Source organism: Triturus cristatus, chromosome 6 (genome assembly GCF_964204655.1).
Source record: "Triturus cristatus chromosome 6, aTriCri1.1, whole genome shotgun sequence".
Classification (NCBI taxonomy): domain Eukaryota; kingdom Metazoa; phylum Chordata; class Amphibia; order Caudata; family Salamandridae; genus Triturus; species Triturus cristatus.
In genome coordinates, this window is record NC_140589.1 from 153,978,225 (window position 1) to 154,002,103 (window position 23,879).

Sequence of the window (23,879 nt, forward strand, 5' to 3'; positions counted from 1 at the left end):
CGAAAAGGACGCTGCGTTTCTCCGAGGCATTTCTGCTCTGCCTCGGAGAAAGGCGGTGGTGTGCCTTTTGCTCTGCCTTGTTGTTCCTCTGGGAAGGTTTTCGTTTTTACCTGGTCCAGAGAGAGGCTGGCTGTGCCGCCCAGACAGAGACCCATTGACTAGTGTGACACAAAGGCAACCGGAAACATTTTCAAGCGAGGCTTTTGTGCGAAAGAAAAGGCCTGGCCGCGCAGAACCGATCAGCATTTTAATCATTTTAATTCCCAGTCTCCGAGTCACGAAGCTCTGCGGAAGTCGGGCAGCAAGCGAAGGCTGTGTCTGTGGGGGCGATGGCTGAATGGCTGTCTTGCTGTGTTGTTTTGGGGCCTGCCTGGGGATACAATGTTGCTTTAACCGCCCTCACCATTGACGCGTGCGACACAAAGGCAACCGCGGTCGCTATAGACTTTTGACCGCTAGAGAAACATTTTCATGCATCTGACTGTTGCTCCCAATGGGTAAAATTGCTGCATTCGAAGCTTATGCCTAAAATCTGACGGCTGTGATTTTTTTTATTTTTTGTTTCTTGTAAAAAGCTAAAACATCGAAAGTACTTGCCTGATTCTGATCTTGTCAAATTACATTTAAAACTTTGGACTTCCTCATTTGGGTGCGTTACATAAAAAGCCAGCTTCCTCCACTTCATTACTGTGGCCCCCGACGAATCCTCTGCACCTGGGACATGTTATGACGTTGGACTGCTGCTGCGCCGAGCACTTGAGCATTCAAACTGTCTAAAGTGCGTATTTAACTCCAGTTTCCCAGATACTGCATGAAGTGCAGATATCGCAATTCAAACAGTGATTGCCGCGCAGTCTTCGTGCTTTGCGATCTGCAGTTCATGCATTAACGTGAAGACATTGAGTTAATTGTGCGCTTTCTTCACTACATCCGCATGTACTCGGCTGTGCTCTTGGCCAGTGTAGCTGTCCATGATCCAGCCCTGGACACGCTTACCTCTGTGCGCTCTGCACAGACCAGGACTGTGCATAGGATTATACTAAATGTGCTGTGCTCTGCGCAGGTGCAAACTCTGCTGGGTAAAAACTGTAGCGGAGTCTCACTGAGGGGGACTGACCTCACTTGAGGGAGGATTCCCGATCCCTCTTTAAACGAAGTGTAGTGTTGCTGTAACCACCTGCATGAGGGTGTCTGGCTGTCCTTTGGACCGCTTGCATGAGCAATGCCAATAGCTCTAACTTTAACAATGCCGAGACCGTTGCATTGTAAATGCTTGTTTATTCTTGTTCTTGTTTCTTCTCCCCCCCCACTCCCCCGCCCATCATCGATTCCTCCTTATTGTTGCTGGTTATTTCTAATTTCCCCAGTCATCACTTCTTCTTTGTTATAAACGTGACCCTGGGATGCAGCAGATTGTTTTGTTTTGTATAAATCGCTGCTGGGAATGTTCGTTTATGGAAGTGGGATTCAGTACGATACTGCGCTGTTCTTGGGTAAATATGTGTTAAATACCCCAATGATCAAGCAATTATTATGTTAATAACAAAAACAATACAATTGTTTTAAAAATAATCAGCTTTGGATATTTTTGGGAGAGTAGCTAGGCCGGTCTCTGTTTTTTTTTGCCCCCAGTACTGACACGCTGCCGGTCTGTGACTTGTCTGTGGATGTCCCTAATGGCGGCTCCTTGTCCCTTCATGGGATCTGTTATCGTATGGCTCCTCCCTGCTGTGTGTTTGTTTGTACTGTCTCTGTCAATAATTCTTGCTCGCGGTTTGTGGTTTCTGAGCCAGTAATCCCAGTTCTGTGTCTGTTTGTGCAGCTCTCTCTCTTGGTGTCCACAACCTCTGCTCTGTGTGTTTGATGTCTATTTGGGTGTCTGTAACACCAGCCCTGTGTCTGTAGTCTTCAGTATTCCCAGCTTTGTAACTGTACGTTGTCACCGCCAGTAATCGCTTTTTTCCGTCTGTTTGCGGGGTGGGCATGGCTGACAAACGTTTGGGGTGTGTATGCATGTCCCAAGCTCCTGCTGTGTTTCTTGATGTCAGCACCCCTGCACTGTGTTAACAATCTGTGATGTTATAGGTGTCCGCAATCTATGCTCGATTTCTGTTTGTAAAATGGGTGTTTGTGCTAAACAGATTGAAGCACATACAGCAGAGGCAAAAAACTCAAGGAATACTGTTTGCGTTAAAAAAAACAAAAAAAAAAAAAAAAAAATCATAAAGAGTTTGGGTGAAAAGATAAAGGAAAAATAGCCATGGCCAGTGAGAGTTAAAAAGATGCCTATGTATTCTTTAAAATGACAAGCAAGATTTTATCCTGGCCACTGACTCAGCTGGATGGACGTGACCTTTTGTCGTGGTTGTGTGCCAATGACCAAACATGAGATTAGAAAGTACAAAGTTTAGGAAGTGCAATGTTCGACATGGAAAAGGAACGAAAGAGTGAAATGAAGTTCATCTGAACACATTTGAGCTGGAGGATGCTCTGGACGGGAGGTCAGCTTTGTGGACTCGCACCCCGAGATTCATTTCTAGGGTGGGTTGTAATTGTTTCTTCAGTCCTTTGGGAAGCTGCCTATAGAATCTTGCCATTTCTGTGGGACGCAGGTCTTTCACAAAGTCTGAATATTCATTTGGCAAACAGAGTACTCTGTCACAAATGTGAGGGAGCTTCCTGCTGCCTGTCAAACCCTCGGTCCGCCCACATCCTTTAGAAACAGCAGGGCTTTAAGTGGGATGGAAAAACTGGGCGTGGGGGTGTCTCTCAAAGGGGTGTGGCCGATCTAATTAAGGCTGTGGCTTAAAAACGTGTAAGCTAAAAGAAATCTGTGCTAGTGTGCCACCGACTGGTATTTTGCTGCTTCTGTCATTGCATCCAAGTAAATAAAACAACAAGTAACATTACACCTGCAACAAGCCCGGACTATTGGATTTGCCAGTGATTGTTGGTTGCTTAAGACAAATACGCAACAAGGATGGCTTTGTTGCATATGATATTGAAAGTTCTTCAGTTCTGAAATGATGAGACTGTGAAAGTACTATCTGAGTCTCTTTGGAGTTGCATCGAAGGCAGTGAAGGGTGGTACTGCTACAGAGTTTCGATTTTTGTTTTAAATTTTTTTTTTTCTATTAACTGACGGGGAGAGCAAAAATTGTGAGCCTGATAGGGATCCGTCTCGGCACCTGCTTTTTAGAACTGCCCAGGACCTGGCCCACTTAAAGCCCTGAGAGACAGACAGATTTGAAATTTTCTGTCGACAGAGCCCCTGTTGGCTCCATCAACTAAAAACTTCCTCCTGTAGCCCAATGGAGTAGAGGCCATCAGAAGAAGGGCATTACACTGCCCGTATGCTTAGAATGGGCAGCGTGAGCTATAGTAATCGATATTTTTGAAGGGGACTTTAAGCCACACCCTTGTTTTCAATTGGCTGGCGTCCTAGTTTAGGATAAACGCTGGCTTGTGATTAGGAATCAGGCTTTTTGGTTATCGCCCTGTCGCTTTTTGGGACGGCCCATCTGGACTGGCCCACGCCATCTTTGTTTTGTGTGATGTAGGAGGGTGTGTTGGTAGCTTGTTTACTGTTTTCTGATTGAATTTTATGCGTTTTTCTTACCGCTCTGTATTTTGTTTGTACGGCTCATCTGGACTGCTTCGTACATTGGTAGTAACACACACACACAGAAGGGCCGGAGGTGCGCTTGTTGTCTTTGGTCTGTAAATGCCAGATCTCCGTCTTTTGTTTCTTTGTACAAATTTTTTGGTTTTTATTTTATTTTCTGCAAGTCTTGTGAGAGTGTAAAATAGATGGGAATTGGCTGTAGGACTTTTTTTTGGCTACTGGTGATGCCTCCCATGATGTCACGCCCCTTTTTAGGTGTCGCCTAGTGTTGCAGCGCACATGCGCTGCTCGCTCTGGTGTTAGCCACGCAAATAAGAAATGACATGTGTCACCCTGACCCCTACTAACATATGAAAATATGACGCAAATGTTCCTAGTCGTGTTAACAACCTCCTTATATCTGGGGTCAAACTTTACCCTGATTAACTCCCAATGTTCTTTGGTGGAACTGTTCGTCCTCACACGCTGCATGTATAAATATGTTCTGTATATCTGTTGCGCCCACCAATTTGTGCTGCAACAGAGCGCTTATTGCAAGGTTAAGATCTAAGCGCTATGCCCGACAGGAGCAGAAGGTTCGAGATGCTTTACGAGAGGAAGACGTGGTCCCTAAACTACCTAATGCTGCAGATTTAGATCGAGGGACACTGATTGATTTAAAGGCTATTTATAGTATAGAATTGTTCAGGGGACTGTTACATATGCACATGCACATACACACACACACACGTACGTGCACACATACATACACACGCACACATACATAAGCACACGCATACAAACACTTCCTTTTGTTGCTGAACTCGCTGAGATACATCCATGGCTTAGGTACTTGAGGGATACAAAGAACAAAAGTTTCTCCATCACTCTCACCAAAGCCCAGTGGCAGGCAGGCAGGCGTGTTCACTTGAAACTTATACGGTTCGACCCCTGCGCACGCAACAGAGCGCTCATTGCAAGGCTGAGATCTAAGCGCTATACCTATATGAGAGGAAGGTTGGAGATGGTTTACAAGAGGAAAGCGTGGGACCCTAACCTACCTAATGGTGCATTTTAAGCTCAAGGGACACTGATTTAATTATAGCATAGAATCCTTCATGGGACTGCGTTTGCAAAAAAATAAGCAATTACTATTGTAAATAACAATGCCTTTTTAATTGTATTATAAAACAAAAAACATTACTTAAAGGCATTACCATTTACTATGTCAATAGCTTTCTGTCTGTCACTACCAGCAAAAACCTGGCCATGAGGAACAGAAAAACTAATGGCTCCCACGCCCAGGAAAGCTCAGAGGGAGTAGGGGTCATTAGGTTTTCTATTTTTCAGACACAAACTCCCACATGGGGAGTTTATTTCTGAAAAACAAAATGTAAAAAAGTTTGGTGAACACATCCGTCCAAAACAAAGGCAGCCGTCCACCAAATCCTTTGTACTTTGAAAGGAACAGCAGTGACTGTGTTTCCTTTCAGTGTACAGAGGACCACTGCCTCTAGATTTGACTGACGGTCGTCCATCAGGGTGGCGGAGGTATTGTTCTCCGCCATCCTGATGAGCGGAGTAACGTCTCAAACTAGAAACAGACCCATTATCTTGAGTAAGCTAAACAGAACACGTAAGCATGCTAGAGGAGTTGCTGTAATATGTATTTCTATTCTCGCGATGAACTTATATGGTCGTTTTTAGGTCTCACCTGGCGTTAGCAGCGTGCATGCGTTGCTCTCGCCATGCGAGGGCCTTTTGGAATCAATACACTTTCGGAAGGAACTTTAAGCCCCGCCCTTGTTTTCAATTGGCACGCGTCATCGTTTATGTTAAACGCTGGCTCGTGATTGAAAACGAGCTTTTGGGTTACCGCCTTATCCACTTTTAGGACGGCCCATCTGGACAGGCCGACGCCATCTTGGTTTGGCATGACGTTGGAGGGTGTGCTGGTAGCTTATTTTCTGGCTGCTCATTGGTAATCCTACCCGCTCCTCCCTTCCCAAAGTTGCGCTCTTCATTTTGTAATCGGCTTCCCGAGGTCGAGGGCAAAGTTAGCCGCGCCACTTGTTTATTTAATTTAGTGCGCAGTTCGCTGACTTCAGCGGCCGCGCTACTTTTATTTATTTAATTAATTTGGTGCACGGCTGTTCTCTGCCATTCAATGCCGATTTCTCGCTTGTTCTGATTATTTCGTCCCTGTACCGCTTTTGTTTATTCTTTGCTCTTCTGTGTTTTGGCAGTGCCTAGAGGCCAAGCACAATGTAACTGTGTCAGTATTCTCCGACTTACGACTCCACCCCTCTTGTCACAAGACTGCTGGTGCCAGGCTTCTTCCATCACACCCTGCTCTCCCTAAAGATCTCGCACTCCACTGGGTGCAGTCCGGAGACCAGCGCCATCAAGCTTACTTTCGCTTTCTCTTCCTTCTTAACCAACCTCCTGTTGTGTTTTTCACATCTCAGGAGGAAGCAGGAGCTAGGCAACCTGGAGAGAAATGCGTGTATCAGGTAAATACTTCTTGAACTAGATCCATTTCATATCTGTTTTTACACAAATTACCCATCCAGTCTCGGCTGTCTGAGTTCCTTCCCTATTTTTAATGTTTGCCACAAAGTTATGTCTGCGTCGCTGTCTATTAAACAAATCGACCAAATAAAGTGCATGTTTATTTGTAAGTCGGTTGTTGTGCGTGTGCAACACATACGTCACAAACTCAACAGGAGGTCAGTGCTATAGACAGCGTAGAGACTCCTGTACTCCAAGCACATCTTAAAGCGCATTTAATTCATTTGAGAAGCTCTTCAGGTCCGGTTTTGTTTTAATTCTTTCCATTATAATTCTTGTAGTCCGAAGTTAAATATGGTTGGTCGTGACTACAACTCCCGGCAAGTAAAGAAACACCTTGCGTGGATGAATTCATTGCGAAAGGAGTCTCAAATTGTAATAGCCTACTGCATTATGGGTGAGGGTGTCTTGTTTTGTTTCCTTTGAACTAATTAGTGTAACGCGTCTGGCTGGAATCAATAATTTATTTGTAGGTTAAAAGTTCAGGACTGAAGACAGTGTCTACAATAACCAGAAGTGAGGTGGTCACCTGAATTAACAGTGGTGGAAGATATACTGACTGTTCAATTTAGGGGACTCCCCAGGAGCCATATTGTGTGTGTATATACACCTGGTACTAATAGGAAGCTAAATTATATGTACAACAAACACTCGCCAAGGGACCCTCTTTGGCGTTAACACCCTCAAAGTCCCTATCTATGCCACTAGCAAATAGCATTTTGGGACTTATACATTTGCTTTTAATGTTGTTGGTGCTTAAGTGGTGTAAATACGGGCGTGGGGGGGGGGGCTAGAAATTAATAAAGCAATATTCATTTACAGTGTGGCGTAGGAGATGCTGGAATGGCCTAAGAGGGTGAAACAGTAAATGTCTTGTGCTTCCCTGTGTTTTAGGGGTGAAGCTGTACTTCAATGATTGCACCCAACAAGGTGACACTGGTTTGGGTGGGCTTGAGTTCCTAGTCGGAGGACTCAGTTTAGCAGTTGGGGCTGAACTCTTAGCTGGTCCCATAAAAAGCCTGTCCTCTAATCCCAAGGTTGGCTGGGCACCTTTCCGGCTTGGACCAAGGTACATGCCGCAGCGTGGCTGAGCACCCACTGCGGAAACATGTCATGCAATAGGTCTCGCATTTGCGAAATTTTAAGCTATTGGCATTGTAAATGACAATGCCTTTTATTTATGTTTTCAAAACCAGCACATAGATAAAAGGTTTGTCATTTACAATGCCAGTAGCTAAAAGTCTCGCAAATGCGAGACCTATTGCATTGCAAATGCTTGTTGATTGAGTTGGTGCCTCAGTGGGGCTGCAGAGCACACGAGCGTCCGGTTGCTTGCCAAAACACTTACTTCAGCATGAGTGGACAAGTGTGGTAGTTGGGGTGGTTGGGGGGGCCTAATGGCTGTCCATTACATTGTGATTGCGGCATGTGCCACAATACCTAATGAAAGAAATATTGTTTAAAAAAAATATGGTTGAGACCTCAGAGTTGGTGTATAATTTAGCATATTTCAGAATCTGGGCAATGGTGGACATTCCCTGTCTGAATGATGTACTTACTAGACACAGTTTACTGGCAAGAGCCACATTAAATCTACTGTAATGTGGAAAATGTAAAAATAAAATATGTAAAATTTCCTACAGAATGTTTTCATCTCATCTCTTTTCTCTTCCACAATAATGACTACCTCTTTTTAAAATTCTATTTCTCCATGTTTTCATCCGCCTTCTTTTACTCTCACTATTTTTTGTTCACATATTCACTTTGTGGATTTGTGAAAAAGGTTTGTGAAGAGTTTACTGCAGGGAGCTGGCTCATCGTAAGGAGTAAGGGGGGCGGATAGTCGTCTGCTTTTCCTGTTTCAGAAAGTGACATTGACAGTGAAGCTTAAATTTTACCTTTTATCTGATTGTAGTTCTATAATTTATTCAGTATTTGCTACTAGGTGATGCATTATTTAGTAGTGGCTGGCAGGGTTCATGTTTGGACTAAGGTGCTCTACTGAGCCGCACAAGCACCCTGCTTCACTCAAGATGAAAGCAGACATTGAGCGTAACCTGTGGTGTCTCTTATTGAACACCGCATCATTAATCAAACCCAACACGAAACTGCATGACTGTATCAAAATATATACACCAGACCTAGTGTTTCTTACAGCAGCCTGATTAAATAACACTGGCCCTGTTATTGATCTGGCCATCTCTAAAGGAGGTATAATGTTTTGAAGAGACAAGGAGCACAAAGTTGGGGGGAGGCATTGCTATTGTTTTTAAGGCCCTCCGTAACTTGAAAGGCCACTTATACACTAGACAAATTAGTCCTGCGTACTCGATTACTTTGTCTGCCAGGACCCAGAAAGGAATTTTCAATTAATATTGGATCCTGTTTAGCCCCCCACATTCTGTCGGCCTCTAACTTTGTTATGCTGGATGATCTCAACTTTCACATCGAAGACGTAGATAACCGGGATACAATGAACCTATTAGAATCACTCAGTAGCTTAAGGCTTAAGCGACGCATAACATACCCAACTCATGACCTGAGACGCACACTTGATGTTTTCTTCAATAGCAATTTCTTCCTGGTTTATCCGCCATTAATCCGACTCTGGTCAGACTACATAGCTATACCTTTCAGACTCCTCTACCGACTTCCTAGAATGATGTGCCCAGTAATTAAATCAGAGGTGCTCGGCCGTACCTACTCCAAACCTGGTACAGAAAATTTGATAAAGGCTCTCAAATTACATGCACTTGCAAATTATTGGGAAATAAACATAACTGTGTGAACATTTAATCAATGGGTAACGTCTGCAACCAATCAAAGATGATCTCAATCCAATTCAGAATCCTCGCTAAGCAGGTACTCTAGACTGTCAGAATCCACTATTGACCCAGTCCTCCGCTCCAGTAATTCCTGTTCTCTATTCGATCCGGCCCCTCACTAAATACAGAATTTTGGAGAAACACCGTTTGCCCTGTTATAATGCAAATGTGTACCGCTCCTGGGAAGCTTGAGAGGTCCCCTTAATTTGGAAAAATATTCCCATAACTGCCAATCTGGCTGCTCTAACTGTAGACCAATCTCTTTATTACCACTGCCGGCTAAAAAAAATTGGAAACAATTGTTAATAAACAACTCTTGTTATATGTAGATGCAGTCTATTTCCTGAATTCCTCCCAGTTCAGTTTTAAATCCGGACAAAGTACTGAATCAGCCCTTCTTGTCATGAAGGATGAGGGATGCATAATTTTGAAGTCGGGAGGGTGAGCAACTCTGATCCTCCTAGACCTGTTGGCCACCTTCGATACTGCGCTGTTGTTGCTTTTTTTAGGCTGGTTCGGTGGCTTCAATCATTTCTTTCTGATAGAACATAATCCCTAGCCACGCCTCTGTTCTAATCGGCTACCTTTTCATTTAAATGTGGAGTTCCACGGGGGTCCTCGTTGAGCCCCACACTCATAATATTTATATATCTCCGCTTGTAATCTCCGTTAGATAATTTGGTTTTAGTTTGGTGTCCTATGCGGATGATTAAATAACAGTATCCATCTCCAAAAATGTGGATGATACTAAAGGCAACTTTTTCAAATGCGTAACAATGGTCGGCCAATTAAGGACCGCAAGCAGCCTCAAAATGAATGGAGACAACCCCAAAATGCTTTTGTTGGGAAGTCTTGTTGTAAATGGTAATCCAGTGAATTGGAGACTCCTTCTCCCCCAACTACTTCTGAGAAAAAATTTAGGCGTTACCATCGATAATTTATCTTTCTCCAAACAAAGTAATAGAGTAGCGGAGTCCATTTTGAGATTACTTAAAATAAATCTTACCCTTTGTTCCTACTGTGTCTCAGCACACTGTAGTTTAGGCACTCCCAACCTCCCATATAGACTACGGCCATTACCCTTATGTGGGTGCGCCCAAGCATATTGTAAACAGAGTTCAGGTCATACAAAATGCTGCAGCCAAACTTACCTTAGGGTTTCCTAAGATGAACTCAGTCAAGCAACATCTCGACTCGCTCGGCACCCAGTGCACAAAGGAATAGTGCTCATAGAAAACAGTGAGTAGTAAAACAAACCTCAGCAAACTAATGTAAAACTAGAAATCTTTATGTGGGATACACAGCTCAAAAAAGTGCTGGAGAAGATGTGGGAGCATTGGGCTCCCGTCCATGTATGGTGGGCTTGTCCACAACTATCAGTATTTTGGGAGGAACACTGGCAGTTGAGGATATGGAGGGCTTTCTGATTACAGTCAACTTTGCTAAAACAAGGTGCCATGCTCTCCACATGCGTGCCTATTAGGCCTGCTGCCATCTCTGAAGGGTCTGACGGGTAGGTTGATACGTGTCGCACTCTTACTTGCCAAACGCCGAGTAGCAATGACTTGGGAGAGCAAATCTTGCACCACTGCAACCGTATGGCTCAGGGATCTGGTATACGGTCAATAAAATCTGAGACTATATGCAGAAGAGTTACCTGCCACCTCTCGCCCCAAAGACATCTGGGAACCCCTGCTGCAATTTCTATGCACTGCTACACATGCTTTTACCTCTGATCCATAAACAGATTAACAAGATACAGTCCGGTACAAACATACACGACACAATAATGTACTGTCCTGCTCCGATATCGGACTATGTGTTTTGTTGCTCATTTTATCGCTGTACGTTTTTAGCCATTGGATGTTGATGTTCTCTTTTCTTATTTGAGTTCCACATAGCGCACATACTCTCCATGCTGTTATTTGCTACTGCATTTTATGGTGCGGAATGTTTAATGGAAATGCTAATAAATCAAATTAAAAATTAAAAAATACTCTGCTAAAACAATTCCATGAAGAGCTGTCATGGAAACTTTGAAAGTTGCTCTTCCAACCATTGGAAAAGCGTCTTGGTCGAAACAGTAAGCCAGCCAGACAATTGGTACAAAAATATGGTCAACAATGGCTTTGGAAAGAATCCCACCTGCATGGGGATAACATCCTGGGGTTATGGCAGCCTGTTTGGATCCTCATACAGAAGGACACCAGAAAGATCACATGCCCGGCAAGACTGTGGACATTGCACCTATTTGTCCGACAAATCTACCACATTGGGACCGACTCCCTGACACAATACCCAGAACGCGCCTTCATCTGGATGGGACAACATCTAGAGCGATAGGCCCACCCATTTGTGTAGATTCTTCCTTTTGCCAGATGGGTTGGGGGGGGGGGGCAGTGTATGAGGGGAAGCAGGTTTTTGTTTGTTGCGAAATGTTACAAGCGTTTTTTACAGGGTTGGATGGAAGTTGGCGGGCAGTTAAGTTCATTGTAGCGTTGCAAGTTTTTGCTTGCTGTAATGAAACTGGAAGTTGGATTTTGACTTGCAATACAAAAAAGTTACAAAAAAAGCTTAAATCCTCAGGTTATTAAACAGACCATTGTTGTCCCACTTGCAGGCCATAGAATAATGAAAAGCTAGCATAGTTCACCATCCCTCTGAAGCTATTCAATACGCAACTTCATACCACCAAACCCATTCACATATTTGATTATTTTGTATTTTTGATTCGATTTTTATGGAGTTGTAGGCATAATACAGAATGTCATAATGTAAGGTATTGCAAGAGAACAGTGTTTACAACTGTAGAGAGATGAGCATTTGTAGTCCAGACCCAAATTAAAAAAAAGAGCTTGAGCATTTTCAAGTCTTAACTCTTAGATTGCTGCTAAAAAGGCATTTAAAGATTATTAAGCCTGATTTAAGGGAAATTAAGTTGTAAACCTAGTTAGTCATCACTGCTCTTAGCTTTAGTTCTAAATACTACACCATCCAAGGCGCAGTCTGGCCACATCACAAGCTGAATTTGAGCTGAACTTCAAGTTGTCAGTACTCTTCGGACAGGCCTCACTCCTGTCTGTTATCTAGTTCACCATGTGTAGTGCCACAAGCAAGAACTGTCCCCTGTGTAAAATCGATCTGAAAGCATATGTTAGTCAGCAGAAACTGCTAGGACTTCACAACTTGTAAGAGTCCCAGTCAATGAAGAATCCTGTTATATGCACATGAAAGGCGAAGTGCCGGCCCTCAATGCAGGCCAGAAGTCTCAAAGCCATATATGATGTTATCTGGTGCACCTTGTACTTGTCTATCAGGTACACCGCATCCTTACTATATTCCACACAAAGAGGGGGAAAGACTGCTGGGTGTCAATTCCGAGAGTGTGATTCTTGCGGTAGTGGAGAAGGTCCTGTAGGAGCACCGTTGTCAAAATGATCTGGAGGAGTTCTACAGCGCTAACAGCAGGCTCCTCCCACTTCAGAAGGTTTCATTACTTTAGATGAGCCTTTTTTAAAAAAAAAAAAAAAATGTTTTACATAGTTTTATATAGCGCGATCTTGACCCAAATCGGGTATCGGAGCACTTTAGATAGCACCAGTTACCTTACATGAGGACACACGTTCAATTTTGTTAGGCACGGGGATATTAAGTGATTTGCCCAGAATCACAGGATGTTCAGCGTCTTTGCCGAGACTCGAACCCAGTTCCCCAGATTCGAGGTCGATCGCCCTAGCCGGCCTGTTTCACCTGCCCTAACTCTTAATTGAGTAAAATGAGTCTAGTGGTCTATAAATGTTCCTTCACAGTTGACTCTGTGAGGATCTTGCTTGTTCACTCCTGCTGGCGCGTGATCCGTTGTAGGTGATGGACAACGTGCACCCAGATCACCTTACTTAGGAATTGGATCGGGCTCAGTGGAGCATCTCGTTGACGGTTCAAAGTTGCTGCTTTTTAAAACTTGCACGCTACTAGCCAGTCTTATGACGCCGATGGGCTTTTTGTTTCCTTCTCCTGTTTGATTTCTGCAACTCCATGGTAAGGGCTGGGCGAGCCATGCGGCACATCGGGAACCCCGCATCACCCCCGTCTCGCCTGCTAATGATGTAATGCACACTTGAGACTGTGCTGGTCCAATACACATTACAGAAGGGGGTGCTTAAGCGTCTGTGGTTACTTCTGTAATACCAAAGTGCTCCAGGGTCTCAAACGGAGAGTAATCCTTCCCATTGACCATTGCACCTCGCGGCACTTTGTCTGTTGTGGTGGTGGCCAGCTAGGAGAGAAGGTTCTGTGCCAGATTTTTAGGATATCCACGTAGGTAAGTTTACATATAATTTGAAATTAAATTGAGGTTATTTATATAGCGAGTGTTTATCCTTCAACTGTGGCTTAGATACGACTCTCCGTTGCCTGTGTTGTATACCCCTGGTGTATCAGTTGTGTAAACATTAGGAGCATCTTATTTTGAGGATTGTCTAGCAAACCTTGCATTAAACACTTCTTCGGGATGAGAAATAACCTAATAAACAGCGCAAAGGTACCTTCAAGAGGTTACGTCCGTGATGGCCTCGTTTCTTAGTTAATAATTCTGTATGGTTTACAGGAATATGTTACACCCAGTTATCTTAAAGTTGATCCTTGAAAAAAGCGCCCCTTATTGTGGAAAACATTACACACGTTTTGAGCCCTGCCTCGTCTAGATAATGAATGAGAAGAACAGGAGCTCCGAGACTTCGACCAGCCCAATAAATGGATCTTTAATGGACCCTTTAAAAGAGCAACGCCAATTTTGTGCACTCCCTGTACAATTGGTCCCTCAGTAGCCGATCACCGTTTCCCATATACGGACATGCACTTTATGAAACTCTGTACAGTAGAGCTGCAGTTCATTGTGAACATGAAATCATTAAAGCATATCCTCCCGTTTCACGGTCTGCAGTGTCCTCAGTATACTATTGACACTACAGGGTGCACTGCTCACACTACACTGATGACACGCAGATTTAAGTCTGCATCAGTAGCAGAACTTTAATGGCGCCCAACTAACTGCCGGACTACAGTTTAGAAGTCTTGTGGATACAGATGTTCTGGCCAATGGACAAAAGAGGTAAAAATCAACACGATAATTGTAAATACAGAGAGCTGGGAATGTCACCGGTGTTGGTTGGTTAGTGCTAATAGATAGAATATAATCCACCCCACCCCCCACCCTGTGCCTCGAGCAGGATTCCTGTTTGACAGCTGCCGTGCGATTCAATATTGTATACAAGCTGTAGCGAATGGGAGGGTTTAACATCTTGAAAAATAGTCTGAAGATTGCATTCTCAACCCTTTATTCAGATCATGAATCTTTACAACACCCTTGTTCTCAACCTAATTATACCTTTGAAGCACCAAATATTCATAGCCACGACTAGGTCCATGTACAACACTCCAGCAAAGGCAGAACACGTCTGCCGGAAGAATGGCATGTACTCTTTTACGGTACCTCTTCTTACACTCAGTCCTCTGTGGTCCACATTAGGTACTTGTAGATTAGTCTGGTTCGGGATTCTGGAAAGTGGGTGTTTGTTTGGCATGTATGGCCCCGGGCATGCACTCCCACTCCTCATCGTTCAAGGTTTTTTAGAGATGTGCATCCTCATTTTTGTCCTTGGTAACTAGCAAATTTATTTCATAACCTTTACCAACACAGAAGTAAAAAAAGCATTTAGGACCTTATTACGATGTCTGGTGGACTGGCGTCCGCCTGACTCAGTCGCGGAAACAGGACCGACCGACCTGTGGTTGGCAGTCCCGAACGCCTAATTACTGCGGTCGCATTCTCCCATTTCTCAATGGGAGCTTGTAATCTGCCATAAACCGGCCAAAATACAAGCTCCCATTGAGAAATGGGAGTCTGTGTTCATCCCTGCACCCCGTAAAGCCAAAAGGTGCTGGGATCAATGGTGCCCCCTCGGCCCTCAACCGGAGGCCGAATACAGCAGGGGCCCCTGCTAGGTGCCCCCGACACGCTTTCCGATCGGGTTTCCATGTCAGAAAGGCCCGCATGGAAACTCTGCCGGAATCCGTGTATCGTAATCCAGAAGGTGGAAACGCCTGCCATTTGGAGTACGGACCGGTTTCTAACTGGCAGTCGGGCTCCTGGAGCTCATGTAGCCAGCCGCAATGATCGCCCGGTTTCAATTCCGACCGGCTGCATCATTATTAGTTGGCCGGAATTGACAGACGATGTCTGTCGCAAGGCCTCTGACTGGCTGTATCCTAATTAGCTGGCTGGAATTGAAACCGACCATCGTTGTAGGGCCCTCAGAAGTTTATTTTTTTGTCATATGTACTTCAAGCTTACACAAGATGTAATTTACAGCCATGTCTTGTATGACCTATCTTTTTCAATATAGAACATAAAGTTCACTCTTTTGACATAATTTGCTGTTCTGTAGCTGCGTCGCATACTCTGATACTTTTTCATGGCTGTAAAAAATAAAGTTACTTCTTTCTTAAACATAATGATCCACAATATATTTTTCCATTGTAATAATTACATTGTGCTATAATTATTCTGTTGTAATTGTTCGCTTTTATTTCATCAATGCCCAATTCTTAGAATCGTGTACTTAAGGCTCGTCAAGGTAATCTAATCTAGACTTTCATTCTACTAGAATTTATAGCCTATCAGAATAAAGATCTACTTTCATTCCGCCATTCTGATATTTATTTTATTAAACCTGAACCATAATAGACTGGGTTTAGCAACTGAGACCAAGTTCAAAGAAATAAAAATATCATTTTGATCACTGTATATTTGTTTTTTTAAGGAATTGCTATTAAAATAATTGAGTCCTGTTTGTAATAGGTGGCTGCTTTAAGGGTTACCTTGCACCTTGCTAACATCCAGAGATGCTGTAGACAAGAGAGGCGCACATTCTGGGAGGCGAGGCACTGGCCTGCTAATATGACGTAGGGAAGCGACCCAGTAGAACTTTGGCATAGCTGCTGCAAGCGAACTAAAACAAGCATTTGCAATGCAATAGGTCTCGCATTCGTTAAATGGAGAGCTATTGGCTTTGCAAATGGGAAAGAAATGTGGCGTCCGCCTGGCTTTGTTTTGAAGTTTATTGACTCTTTTAGCAATCGTGGCACGCCGCGCCTTAGCTTTTGATGTTAAACGCTAACGCGTGGTGTGTTGGCACTGCTATAAAAGTTACTAAATAGAAAAAGTTTGCGGCAGACTTATTTTGTATTCTTTTTATTTACTATTGTAGCAATCCTGGTACACCGCGCTTTAACTTAATATATGTATAGTAAAGCGATGCATGCCGTGAATGCTATAAAAGTACATCAATGGAAAACAATGAACCTTCCGACCGCCTTTGTTTTTCTATTTATTGACTTTTGAAGCAATGACGGCATGCCGCGCTTTGGCTTTAGATGTTTAAAGATAAAGGGCGGCGTGCCGCCATTGCCACAAATGTCACTGGCTAGGTCCAAACTGGGGTGGCGTAGTGGGCGAAAGAACGACGGATATTACCCAGATCTCTTGACTGGGAGTGAATGCTCGATTCATTCTGTATTCCGTCCATCATTTGTTGCTGCAGCACTTATGAATTCCTTAGGCACGCAATTCAAAATCTCATGCTTCCTAATTGTGTTGCAAACCAAACAACGATGCCAATACTGATAATCAATTAATTATTTAGACAGTCCATAGAAATTAATCTACGACAGCCTGAAGTAATATTTGAACTCTTCCATTTATTTTAGAATTCAGAACAAACTTTTAGATAAATACAATATAACAAAATCTCAATCAATTTACTATCCACAGAGACCATACTCGCACTTTGTCATCTAATTCTCACATTCAATAATCTCCATTCAAACCCATTTATAATCCACACTACATTCCATCCATACACAACACTCCCTTACTCGTTCACAAAACCTAGTCAATATTTTGAAAACCAGAGGGAACAACCAAACAACGGAAAGGATTTTACACCAGTCTTTCTAGTGCACTCTGGAACGAACTTTACTATAGATTCACAAAGTGGCAACATATTTACAGTGCACAAAAGCGAAGTTCTAATTGAATGTTTGTTTGGCAAAAAACACATGGTCGACGCGTTTCGAACCCACTTCCTTTCAAGGGTTTTCTTCAGGACCACAATAGCTTTACTTATAGTAGAGCGGCCTATTGCTCTCTGTCTCTTTCAGAGCAAATAGTAATGATTAGGGTGTCCAAGTCTTTTCACTGTCCTGTATGAACTCTGTATCTTTTGTACGCAGACGCTATGAATGTTCAGACAAGGCGGCAATAATTGCTTTTGGATGGCGGCTGACTCCTCTGTAATGATTCTTTTTTTCTTTTAACTAGTGGGACGAGGCAACGGTGTTCGCTTGTTTAATGGCTGACGCTTTCTTGATTTGTACATTTCTTTCACAATCCCCATCCTTGTTCAAATCAAAGGCATGCCGACTCCGTGTGCATGTCTCCCTGAGGATATCCTCGCCGTATCTCACGATGTCCGTCTCCTGACGAGAGTCAACCATTCATCTAAAGTATGCCTGTTACCCGCAGTGAAGGGAACGTGTGTCTGCTCATGTTTAAACTTCCTCGAATGGTGCAAAATGGCCATTCAACAGGTTTCCCACACGCCTTATATAGACGACCCCCATCTAAACCCCCGCTCCACTCCAGTTTTTTCATCCCACTTGAAGTCTTGTGGTCAATCAAATGCTGTACACAAAGTAAGACATTTGGGAGTAACTTAAGTCCCCCTCTACTTACTTCTGAAATCTATTTGTCCGGTGATTAACAAGGGCAGGCACCAGCTAAGCTGTCAAAACAAACCTAAAAACATAGTCAATGCAGTGGGGATTCTGGGCAAGTCTTAAGCACTGGACCTCATCAGGGCTGGGGAGGGGGGTCAGGTGACATTGCTCGTTCCTTCCCACCATTGTGCGCATTCCTTAACTGCTCATAGGGCGGTTTATTTTACCACTGCTATGGTTACTAGAACAAACCCTGCAGCCTCGTTTTTTTTTTGGGGGGGTTTTTTTTTTTAGCGCGAACTCGACCCGAAGGTATTGGAGCGCTTTACATAGCACCGTATTTACATTACACATTCAGGCACGGCCAGATTAAGTGATTTGCCCAGAATCACAGGATGTGGACGCGACCTCGAGGCTCGAACCCTGGTTTCCTGCACCAGAGGCGGCAGCGCAGCCGACGGACCACATCCTCTCATGGGCAGCATATGATCCGCGCTGGAGCTCGGCCAGGCCAGAGTCTGGACAAAGCCCAGTGTCGGTCTCCGTGCAAGGACAGCTGCACATCAAACGTTTCACCCCCAGCACGCACGCCTCCCAATTATCACTTTCCAGCATGTACTTTTTAAGGGAGTCTCTTGTCACCTGTAAAGGCTTCCCGTTATCCTTAGCCATAAATTCAGACAGCAGAACTTCACGACCCACTCCGAAGATGAATCGTCAAGCCACACCACGTCTAGGAAGAAAAAATATATATATATAAATAAGAATTGAGAAGAAAAAACGCTTACTGTACAGCACACGCTCACCTCGCGGAGATTTCGTCGCTATACAAGACTATCCCTGTAAGACAAGTCGTGAGAGGACGCACTCGCTATGAGCGGTGGGGCCAGTTACCGAAACGGAGGCAGCTTGTTTTACCCGGCGAACGTCACAATGGCAGTTTGGGGGTAACTTACAGGAGGAGACGGTAAAGGCAGAGTGGCTCCCATGCACCGCAGCAGAAAAGGATAGGCAGAGAGTGGTTTCACATGCAAATCTGGAGACCCTGTAAATGCGAGTCAAAAACAGACAGAGGTCAAGAGGCGAGAGGCGGGCAGAGATGAAGAGGAGCTGAAACTTTCTCTTATTTTGCAGCACGCTAAAACATATTGAGGGCTGTAGGAGGAGATGCCGGTGTGTCATGGAGACTTCCGTTGAGTTACTGCAAGAAGTAGGCAATTTGTACAGAACAGCACATTTCCTCGCCACATTCCGGTAATACGTCCAAGGACAGACTTAATCCATTTTATTAGCACAGAAATATGGCAAGCAGGGTTCCTGACCCTCTCCAACGGCCCCATAGAGTGCACGAGGGGAGACCGCTCCGAGCTCTTCGACAAACAAGCACTGACCCGTGCACTGTCACAAGATGCTCGTGAAGTAATCCTCAGCCTGCGCAGGCTGTACAGCCAAGACGGCAAGCTGGCTCAGAAGGAATAAACAAAACTATGCAACGCTTCAGAGAAATGCAAGCCAGAAGCCGTCGGGCCTGCTGTGACATTCAATAGACTGTCTGGGGAATACGGCAGGGCTGCAGCAGTCCTGTCAATACTGCGAATGCTTTCGACCAACCACCCTCCTACCCCTATCCACTGCACGGACTTGTTACTGTTTATAACCTGAAGCATGTCAGCCAAGGATCTCACATGCAAGCAGGCCTCGTTCCTCGGAATTATTCTAAATGAGGTGCGGAATTAATGTATATCACACAAAGGCTTTGGGAGCGGTGGTTCGTGTGAGTTTAGTGCTAGGAGTCCTTTCCATACAGGGAGCGCATGAAGTGGGAGATAAGTGTGCGACTGCCATGAATACAAAGCTTGGTGTGCTGCACTTCATAAAAACATGTACATTTTAAAAGAAAAGCATTTTGGCGGCGCGTATGATAATAAAGTTGTGCTGCCACGATATGCACTTTATAAAACAAACAAGCTATCCCCATTGCCAAAGCAGAATGAAAAAAACATAGTGCTTACTGAGTAAATGAAGGTGACAGTATAACGTCTCCAGTAAAAGATCCAGTCCTGATAGGCGCTCACAAAAGGAGACAGGGCGGTAACAAAGGGGGACTAAGAAGCCTCACTATCAATTGGAAGCCAGCGTTTACCATGGATGATGATGCCAGCCAATGAAAAATATGTGCGGGCTACCACACCACTTCAAAAACATACCCTACTACAATATGCCTCGCACAGCGAGCAGCGCATGCGCTGCAATGCTAGGCGAGACCTAAAAACAATTCATTACCAGTATTCGAGATGAAAACAGAGCTCTCTGATCGGGGACGGCTTAGATTGCCTCAGTTTTCAATCAATACTTCTGTGACCTATATACCTCCATAATGCAGTTTACGGAGACAAAGACCTCTGAATACCTACAGAGCATAGGAATGGTGTGTGCAGACTCAGACGACCGGGTGCCACTTGATGAACCCATATCCCTGGAGGAGTTCTCTGAGGCCATTAAAGTCTTAGCCACTAGTAAGATCCCTGGATCTGATGGGCTCACGGCTGTATTACATAAAGCTTTCAGCGAAGCCTTCTCCCCACGACTCCTGGAGGTCTACAGTGAGACCATAACTAATAACTCCTTACCGCCCTCGATGATGGTAGCTATAATCATGACTCTAGTGAAGCTCGAGAAGGACCCACAGTCCACCACGTCTTATTGCTCTTTTTACACTCCTTAATATCAGTATTAAAATATTCGCCCAAAGTTTGAAAAAACTGTTGCCGAGAGTCATCAAGGGACTTGTCTTGCCAGATCAGACAGGGGTTGTGCCAGGCAGGTACACCACACACAATCTGTCTTTTGTTTGCCCGGATGCATCAGATTAGACCAGACCTTCCTGTTGCAGGTGGTTTTTTGGATGCCGAGAAGGCTTTTGATTCTATTGAGTGGCCTCTTCGGCATAGTGTCCTGCACCAGATGATCTTTGTTATATTCATCCCCTACGGCCCAAATTCTGATGTCCAATACAGTGTAGGCATCCCTGGCACTTAAAAGAGGAACACAACAGGGATGTCCCTTTTCGCCACTTCTATTTGCCTTTTCCATGGAATCCCGGCCTGCGAGTTAAGGCAACACCATACACTGAGAGGTAGCATTCACACCTAGATGTTTAATGATATTGATGAACTCTGATGACCTTGTGGTCTCTGTAAGGCATCCTAGGGGAAAACCTCACACCAATGCTGTGTGAGATCACCGAACTTGGAGGGTACTCTGGTATAATGATTAATTGGAACAAATCTTAGATCTATCCACTAACACCAGACACCCCACCTGTGGTCACAGAATTTCCTCTTGGGTGGCGAGAGGAGTCAATCCGATATAAGGGTATACAAATACACAAGAACAATAAAGTAGTCATGACTGGCAACTGTGGTCCGATGGTGACTAAACTCAGTGAACAATCAGCAGATTAATATGACTCCAACTCTTGCTGGCTGGTAGAGTCGCGATTATTAGGATGGTGATTGTGGAGCAAATTTCTATACTTATTTATGAATATACCATTCCCCCCCCCCCCCCCCCGTCTAAACAGTTTTATCAACGGAGTGTAGCCGCCTCGTATGGGCTGGAGGTCAGTCCAGGACAGGATGGGACATAATGATGCTTCTATTGGCCAACGGAGGGACAAGTAGTTACAAAAGCCCAGAACTATATCATTTATCCAATCAGGATGTCTTCCCGTTCTATTGGTACCTCCTACAGTTGCTGATACTGCATATGGTGGTTAAAACAGAGGCAATTGCCCTGAATGCCCTGTGCACGTCTATTTGCAAAAATCCAGATCCCCAAAGGAGCTGTGAACATGGTAATCGCCACCAATAAAGTGTGGCACGGGCTCTGCAAGATATTGGCTACCAGTTGCTATACTCCCTTAGAATTCTGATAACCCCGCATGGCCGATCATGACAGAGACCATGATGAAATCATCGCTCACTAAGCCTGGGATAGCTGAGATAGAACTATAACAGGAGAAACTTTTTTTTTTTTTACAGCGCAACAGTTCTGGGACGGAGGCCCCACAAATGCCTTGGATATGTTTCTATATCACAGACTCGGGCAGAATATGCAACACTACACCACAGAATTCTCACAGGAACCCTCCATATTCTTTCCCCTACTAAGTTACTCACACTGACATATGACAGAGAGTAGGTATGTATAACTTAACGCTTGCGGGAAGGTCAGGCAGGCAGGCCACATTACAGCTATGGAGCCATGGTCGTGCGACTTCTGGGATCTGTGGAATGAATGTCCGTAATGGAATGCACTTGGCTATGCCAAATTCAGAACAAGACTATGCCTACTTGAACAGTCAGGCCAAAAAGGGCAATGTACAACCCTGGCTAATGGAGTATATCTCTATGAGCTATAAGCTCAAATTAATCCACTTTAAATTTCTGCACAGATTGTACTACACCCCAGTGAAACTTCACAGAATTGACCATACCAGGTCACACAAGTGTTCTCGCGGTCACCTGCCTCATACGGACTTCCTACATTTATCATGGAATTGCTGCTACGTAGCGTCCTTTTGGAAAGCGGTTTTAACCATGATATCCCTAGCGCACCAGATAATAGCGATCATGGACTATGTAGCAAAGCTCCAGAAATCAGTGCAACGTCTCATTGCTATTACTGCTGCTGGCTAAGAGGGAAATAGCTCTAAGATGGTTGAAAGATCCCCCCCCCCCACGCAAGATAGTTGGCTTAGACGTGCCACTACCTGTAACGCTAGATCTGAACTGTACGTCCACACCCTACCCTCCCACTCCAGACCTAGAGCCATGTGGGCCCGACTGAGGTCTACATGGCCCAAACTTAAAATGAGGACTCGAGTCAGACACTCCCTCTCCTCCCCCGACCTAAGCTCTGGATGGGACTGGTTTGGCACGCGACTCCACAAGAATTGCTGAGTGACTGGATAGGTGTAAGATCGACCTTATTGTCCATAGGCTGCACTCTATAGGACACATGGTTTCTTACATACTGTCATGCTTTTGTGATGTTTCCTCCTATGCTTTATGTAAACTGATTAAGTCGCTGTCTTATTTTGTTCTCTGATTGTTTCTTTTTTGCGATTAGAAAAATATAAATAAGGGTTATTTTAAGATTGCAGACCACTCCAATCAATTCAAAGTCCGTGTTTAACACATGTTTAATGCAAAAATAGCTGGCATGTGTCAAAAATATTCTAAGTGCCATTTGCAAATTCACCATCTGATCAGCTTAAGCGCATAATGCTAAATTCTTTATTTTTTCACACTACTTTTAAACAGTTTTGCTCTATGCAATAATTGGAGGGCAGAATATGTGATAAAATAGAAACTTCAGATAGACACTACTGACCAGTATGTGCCTGGCTCTTCTCATAGGAAGAATGTAAGAGGCCCTTGAGATAAAGGTACAGCAAGGCTGACTTCATTAAATCTGAATTTCTCACTTGGCTATGCCAAATTCAGAACAAGACTATGCTTGCTTGAACAGTCAGGCCAAAAATGGCAATGTACAACTCTGGCTAACAGTACATTTTAAAATGCATGTTCATGTGCAATAATGCTTAGGCTCTAGTAGTGTTTTCATAAAAATAAAAAAATGTCAGTACAAACATGATTTATATAAAATTGCATTCTCACAACTCTCCATTTCACAATCTAGATGCATTCCAAACAACTTGAGGTAAACATCTGCTCACCCCATCACCTATGTGTGGTAATGTAGCCCATGCTCCAAACATAAAATTCTTTTAATAATTTAATGTTTATCTTAAAAATGATTTGAGAGAATATATTTAGGATCTAGTTTAACTACAAGTAATGCTAGTTCCAGCATTCTGCCTTTCAGTGTATGTAGATACATTCCTTAACTTTGGTAGTCAAATACATAAATGACAAAAGATGAAAGACATTTTACCAAATGTTTAATTAGATTCTCTGTTTTGTTCAGTTTTAAGGCACTTTATTTGTCTTAACTTAGTAAAATATTAACTCCTCATTGAGTATTTAATTTATTTCTAGCATACAGGTTGTATTGCTACTGAACTGTTGAATGTG

The 23,879-nt window shown here is 43.9% G+C and overlaps 1 protein-coding gene across 5 annotated transcripts in view; it reads left to right on the top strand.

Moving 5' to 3' along the window:
* Positions 1-23,879, top strand: part of EPHX1 (epoxide hydrolase 1) — a 272,143-nt gene that overhangs the window by 119,758 nt on the left and 128,506 nt on the right. The window contains exon 1 of one of the 5 annotated variants that reach the window (XM_085610401.1): positions 2,442-2,541. The exons of the other annotated variants lie outside the window; for them this stretch is intronic. The gene's annotated coding sequence lies outside the window, so the exon portion shown is untranslated. Of the gene's footprint in view, positions 1-2,441; positions 2,542-23,879 lie in introns of those variants that run through there. 5 annotated transcript variants of the gene reach the window in all.